This window comes from Coptis chinensis, chromosome 7 (assembly GCF_015680905.1).
Source record: "Coptis chinensis isolate HL-2020 chromosome 7, ASM1568090v1, whole genome shotgun sequence".
Taxonomy (NCBI): Eukaryota; Viridiplantae; Streptophyta; class Magnoliopsida; order Ranunculales; family Ranunculaceae; genus Coptis; species Coptis chinensis.
In genome coordinates this window covers 31,815,258-31,822,338 of record NC_141462.1, presented here as the reverse complement: position 1 = coordinate 31,822,338, position 7,081 = coordinate 31,815,258, and the positions used below count along the sequence as shown (strand labels likewise).

At 39.2% G+C, this 7,081-nt stretch overlaps 1 long non-coding RNA gene and 1 pseudogene across 1 annotated transcript; one reads left to right on the top strand and one right to left on the bottom strand.

Annotated features, from left to right (window-relative positions):
• Positions 1–3,118: 3,118 nt before the first annotated feature.
• Positions 3,119–4,276, bottom strand: LOC147487137 (deoxyhypusine hydroxylase-B pseudogene; annotated as a pseudogene).
• A 1,531-nt stretch (positions 4,277–5,807) lies between these two features.
• On the top strand, positions 5,808–6,073 carry LOC147487136 (uncharacterized). The gene is made up of 2 exons (XR_015201563.1): positions 5,808–5,840; positions 5,884–6,073. It is a non-coding gene; the product is annotated as an uncharacterized LOC147487136 (long non-coding RNA).
• Positions 6,074–7,081: the final 1,008 nt, after the last annotated feature.

The window sequence follows — 7,081 nt, the reverse complement described above, 5'->3', positions numbered from 1 at the left end:
TCAGAATGCTCGACTTCTTTAATGATGCCATCATCTAACATCTTTTGTATCTTTGCTTGCACCGCTTCTTCGTACATTGGTCTCACCTTTCTATGCTTTTGATGCACTGGAGTTGTGTTTTCTTCCATATTTAGCTTGTGCGAACAGATATCTGGATCGATACCGGTGAGATCCGACATCGACCATGCAAAAACATCTTAATTCTCTTTTAAAAATACTACCAACTCCTTTTTTATACTTACATCCATTTCTGTACTAATGAACGTATGACGCTCACTTTCTCCTTTACCGATATTAATCTTCTCCACCGCCTCTATGATTTTTCTTTCCCAGGGTGGTTCTTCATGTTTCTTCAGCTCTTGAGTGAACTTTACTTGCTCCTGTATCTGCATGTTGGTGTTGGCATGTAAAGCTTGCTGTAACTGCTCGGTAGAGTTTTCCAAGACGCCCCTAGTGTCTTGGCTTTTCCCCTTCATCATTCCCTTTACTGTGACGAAATTACACTTTTTTTATTCGGACTGATCGCCCCTAGTCTCATATAGTTGGGAATCTGAGAACTTGATAAAATGTACTAGGCACAACACACATTTTATGTATCCATTTCCTTCCCAATATGGCATTGTGATCAGATTGGTGCTTGATGACCACGAATTTCGTCATCACCGTTTGAGGCCCAGCTCGAACTGGCAATTTTATCTCTCTAACAGGTTTGGTAGAAGTTCCATTAAAACCATATAAATTGAACTTTGGTGGTTTTAAATGTGACTCATTGAGACCAATTCCTTTAAATGCTTTCCAAAATAGAATATTAACTGAACTACCACAGTCTACTAATATCTTCTGTACATCATAACCCGAAATAAGCAAAGTGATTAGCAAAGCATTGTACATCATAACACGAATGCTAGCTGATATCAGCTACTGACTCACCGGCACTGGCTCGACATTGACCTCGAGCACCTCTTTCACCGTCGAGATCTTCCTTATCTTATCTCGAAAGATCTTTTTCTTAGGAATTTCCCTTTTGTAAATCATGTTTATTACCCCTAGTGGCTTCTCATGTATAGTCGCCGTTTCTGCAGGTCTAACATCAGCACAAAATTCTCTCAACTTCCCATCTTTCATGAGCCTGTCTATTTCTTTCAATAACTGGAGACACCTATTAGTCTCATGGTTCTCAATCTTATGAAATTGACAATAAGGCCTTCCCTTCATTTCTCTAAGAGTGTACTTCGGCCAAACCACAAAATCTTCCTTTGCTATCCTCTGCAGGATATCTTTCGGCATAGAATTGAGAGCTATGAAATTACTAGGATCGAGTTCCTCTTTCAAGGTTCTATCATGCTTTCTTCGCTGTTGTGGATGATTATCTCGGTTCGTATAATGCTCCTGAGGCCTTTTGTTATCTGACCTCGAGGAATCTCGACCTTCATAACGATCATTACTATCCTTATCTTTTTTTTCCTGCATCGGTGACTTCGAATACTACTTTGCGCGAGCGGCGGTTCTCAACCCTCCTCTACTAAGATATCTCTATCAACCTTATCATACAATTCCTGCAATGTTTTAACCTCTTTCCTCAACAGATACATATGCATAAAAGATCCTAACATTACCCCTGCTTGAAAAGCTATGACATCTGTCATTTCTGATTCATCTAATCTTTCCACCGACTGCGTTTCAGCCTTGAACCTTGTCAAAAAATCCTTCATTGACTCCTTCTTTGCTTGCTTTAATTGAAATAAGGCCGACACTTGTTTGGGTTTCACCCTCTGGTGACCGTAATTGGTGAGGAACCTTTCTTCAATTTTGCGAAAACATGAAATAGATCCCTCAAGCATAATACAAAACCATTTCAATGCTTTTCCTTTTAAGCTCGAAGAAAACGATCGACATAATATCGTATCCCAGTACTCGGTACCCTGATAAATTAAGAATTGATGTCGATAGCTAAAAAGATGATCCATGGGATCGGTGGTCCCCTCGAACTGATTGAATTTTGGGGGTAATGAGGCCATTTCTATCTCTTTTTTCAATGGATTTCTACTCACATCGTTTGCCAGCTTTCGTACCAAAGCTGAGACTTTCTCCCGCAACTGGTCTCCAAATTGCTTCTGTAACATCTCTTGCACCATTTCCTTCATAATCGGTGCTTCTATCTCTTCCTCTTGCACCACCTTTGGTGTCGATCTTGCTTTTGATTGTACTTCTTCATGATGGCTTCTTCTCACTTTCTCGATATGGCTTTTTCTTACTATTAGAGTGCTAGAACTTGATGCCTCTCCATTTTTTTCATACATTGCGTCTTCCACACGTTTCTCATGTACTTCTCTTACAGCCTTATTTTCTGCCATTAAAATTTTATTCTGATTTTCCAACTCTTCCATTCTTCTCAACAAAGCCTTCAACGACACCTCTTTTTCTTGTATTTCCTCTACTTCTTCTATCATTCTACTTGTTGATCTCCGAGTTCTTCGCTCCTCATTCTTAGACGCAGCATGAGAAGTGCTTCCCTCATTTACCATCATTGCTTTACTTGCTGTAGAACGTTTTGTAGGCATCTTGATTACTTTCTTTAACCCTTCACTGACCTTACCACACAGTTACTCTTTATCACCAAGATTTCAATCAACGGATTCGATCAAAGAAAAAAGAAATGAAAGACAAAACAATCGATCTTTGTCTTTGAACCCAGACGACGCCAATATAGTGATGAAGAGAAACTAACTAAGATTAACAAGAATGAAAAGCTAAAGATGATAAGTAAAGATCGAACTGAACTGAAAATGAGTTTTTGTTATTGAGTAATAATGGCAATTACAATATTCTTTCTCTCTCTCTTCGCTCTAGTTTTTACAGATGTTTTGTGTAATGATTTTGGAATGGATCTTTTCTTCTCCTTCTAGTATTTATATAGTGCTTTGAGAATAGCCTTAACCAATCACTAAACTAACTGCCGCGTGTCCATTCTCTTCTTCTTCCTCTTTTTCCCGCCTTAAACCTGCAATATACAAACTGTTATACCAATTATCGATATATCACAATATTCGGGCTGGAATATTGGGGCGACGATATTTGCCCACGACATTATACATATTAATCACACGAAAGGAGAAAGTTGAAGAGTACATTTGAAAAGTTCCTCTCAAGAAGGCACTTAAAAATAATCCCAATATGAAAATCAATTGCAAGTGTCCCATGGGTGGATAGACGCGAAGTCGCATATTACTCAACCTAGCTAAATTTGGTTGACACATGCCTAGTAAATGGCACACTACTGCCATTTGACTGATAAAAAAAAGGCAAGGCAACGAAGTCTGATAGAGCAGGCTATTGCACCCGAGGTGTCTGCATGAAGTGATACTCAAAGGACTTTCCAGATCTTTCAAACTCCAACATGCTGAGAGCAACTTCACAGCTTTGGGAGACAATGGGTTCAACATCCTTTGCAAACTCCTCAAGAAGCTTGACACTTTGGCTATCTGCAATTGATCCAAGTGCTTCAGCTGCTTCATGTCTAACCATCGGATGCTCACTAACATTCTTTAAGTACTCTAGAAAGGGCAGCAGTGGTAGCTTTATTTTGAAGCTAGCCTAAGACATATGCTACCTCATGTTGCAGAAGAGCACTTCTAGAACCTAACGAATCAACAATGGCACTGACAACTACATCTTCACAACGATTTCGAAGAGCAAAGAGAGCCGCATATTGCTAATACATGCCTCTCTCTTCATCCAGAAGAACTTCCCTTAGCTGATTTACAGAAGAACAACAAGAAGCAGGTGTGGCTGGATCAACAGAAAGAAATGGTGATGCTACCTCTTTTGTTGAATCCTCATTTTGACAAATATTCTTCTGTTGCTATATTCTTTCAAGAGCCAACTCACATGTTTCTCTCACCTTCTGAGCAGGATCTGAAACCAATGTCTTTTCTAGAAGGGGAATATTACCTTCCAAACCAATTGCCCCAAGAGCTTCAGCAGTCTCGTGGCAGACAATGGTGTGAAAAGAAAGATCATGAAGAACCTTTTCTAAAGCAGGAACTGCTTCTGCATCTTGCATTTGACTTAACGCAAACGCTGCCTCATGGGCAAGCAGATTTGAAGAATCTCTAGTTGCAAGAATAAGTGCTTCACGCAGTCTAGAGCCACGCAGATTATGAAGTGAGAACAAAGCTCTAAAACGTTCTAATAGTGGTTGAGTTTGGTCGAGTAGTCTTTCGCAGAGGAACTTTTCGGTTTCGGGTGATGATTCGAAGATTTTTGCCAACACCATTTTTTTTTTTGTTATTTCTTCCTTAGTCTCAAGACATTGCTCTAAGATTTGAGAAAGCATTACACATGGGTTGGAAGAAACTTCTTGGGTCGAATCTAACTCTACTGTAGCAGTGATGGCCTTCCAAAGCATTTGATCAAGTGCGTTAGAAGTCAAGGGCTAATTGGAACTGGATTGGCGCATGATCACCAGCACATGGAGGGAAGTCAATTTTGAAGCAGAAAGCTATGCAAGGAAAGGAGGTACTCTGCCTATTCTCTAAGAATTAAGAAAGCATTACATATGGGTTAGAAGAAACATTTTGGGTTGAATCTAACTCAACTGTAGCAGTGATGGCCTTCCAAAATAATCTAAGTCAAGGGCTACTTGGGACAGATTGGCGCATGATCACCAGTACATGTAGGGAAGTCAATTTTGAAGCAGAAAGCTATGCAAGGAAAGGAGGTACTCTGCCTATTCATTTGTTATAAATAAAATCAATTACCTTTAGCGAAATAATGAGACTTCCATGGTTAGTCTCATTTCTCCCAATGAACTAAGTTGTGAGTAGAGACACTACGCAGCTCGTAGTAGCTCTAACTATCTGTTATGGCCTTATTTAGGCCTATGAGGCCCATAGGTCCGAAAGAAGAGGCCCATAGGTCAGCAGTATAAAAAGAATAAGATGAGTGGATAGAAGAGGGGGAGAAAAAAGGGGGACAAAGGGGATTTTTGGTCGTAACAATGGCTATACGTGGGGATTGCAAACAAAAGCTATGTTTCGACTTTCAAGTACAAAGATTTGAATGCTTTAGATCGATATTAGTAATGTATATGTTACCTATTTTTCGATGTGGTCGAGGCGGGGTAACATATTAGGCGGGTGTATATTTGTTTCTCGACTTTCATGTGTCTTCGATAATTCTTCTACCTTTACGATGATAATTACGATATAAGTAAGAGAACAATTACATCTGGTTTTAAAATGACTATTGATTAGTTGATTAGTGAAGCAGAGGTCTAGGATAAGTTTCATCCTAAAGGAAGAGTGCTTCTCTTATGAAGACTGGAAAATGAGTTGCAGACTTGCACATACCACATTTCAGAATGTTTGTTATGGGAAGTTGGATTCACAAATGATTATCTCTTCTGTGTGTGTGTGTGTGTGTTTTTTTTTTTTTTTTTTTTTGTTAAGTAATAACTTTTTATGTCGCCACCATACGTAGGGAAGATAATTTTGGAAGCTGCAATTCTGACGACAGTGGTTGTCATAAGCCTAACTCTTTATACTTTCTGGGCTGCAAAGAAAGGGCGTGATTTCAGTTTCCTTGGCCCGATTCTATTCCGCCCTCTTCTAGTGCTTATTGTCTTTGGATTCATTCAGGTACTTGGGAACATTCTACTAAAGGACCTTTCTATTGTCTAATTTCCCCTGATATAACGACAATTTGGATAGTATGTGTTACACTGTGACAACACATGGGGGCAGGCTGAGTAGTCTTTGGTCATGCCTCATGTTTGTTCAAAGATCTTAAGTGGGGTGGGAACCACGGACCCTCAAGTCCAAAGCCCACGTGGTGGCTAGGTACAACTTCCTCGATCTACTCATGCTACCCAGTGATGGCTAGGTACAACTTTTCCAATTCCGCTCTGTATATTTTTTGTTTCTAACTTGTAAAACCTTCCCATTGTGTTTGATTGGTAGCATGTTTCCCTTTATATATTCTTTCTATTGTGTGATATGACTTTACTGGAAAAATCTTTTGTATGCAATACATAACTTAAGAATAAGATTCTATGAAGAAGTAGTTGAGACGATATGAATCTTGTTGTTTTAGGATCATGGTTAGTACCTCTACATTCCGCTAAAGTAGTTTGTCTAATACTACATGGTGTTTTTCATATTACATATGTCCATGATAATACATACTAAATAGCTTGGATGGTTATAAATGGTGTTCCCTCAATGATTTATAGGATAAAGTGGAATAGACTTGCATTGGTTGTATTTTCTTCTTTTACTTGGCATTATTTTGGATTGCCTACCAATTCCAATCTATGCTACAAGTGTTACACTTTAGTTAAAATATTTTGGTTGATGTTTATTTGAACTCCAGATAACCGCTTTATTCATAATGTTGACAATTTACTTTCTTCTACTTATGTTATATACAAATGTGTGATTACTTGTGAATCACCAATGGCTTCAAGGTTGAAATTGTAGTGGAGATGATTCTAGCTTACCTATCGATTTGCTACATGACAATTATATTGAAAAAATTCTTAAAACTCATTGATAAGCACCCAAAACTGTAATATTAAACCCCGAGAGACATAGCATTTTGGTCGATTATGTGTTTAATAATCATGTAATAATTATATTTTCGTACTTTTGCGTTTTCCGCAATTTAAATGAATATAGTGATAAAACGTGCATCAAAGTACAATGAATGCGGGAATATTTGAGTTTCCCACTCGACCCCCGCGGAAGCCGAGTTTCCAAAAGAATGAGAACCGTCGCGGGACGGCCCACATATGAAGAAGCACCTAACTTCCGCTCAAATCGATAAATCTAGGTGCCGACGCTAAGTGTGAAGCCGCCAAGTACAAGAATACGGAATATTTGGAATTCCCGCCAATCTCCGTGAAGCCCAAACAAAGCCCGACTAGAGCCGGGTTTCCAAAAGAACGTAACCGGTCAAGGAAGGGCCCACATATAAAGAGGCGTGAAACTTTGAAGCTCAAATCGGGTAAATCTAGGTGCCGACGCTATAGTGAAGCTGCTATGGCGACCGGCGACGTACTTCGCTAAAGGACAAAAGTAGT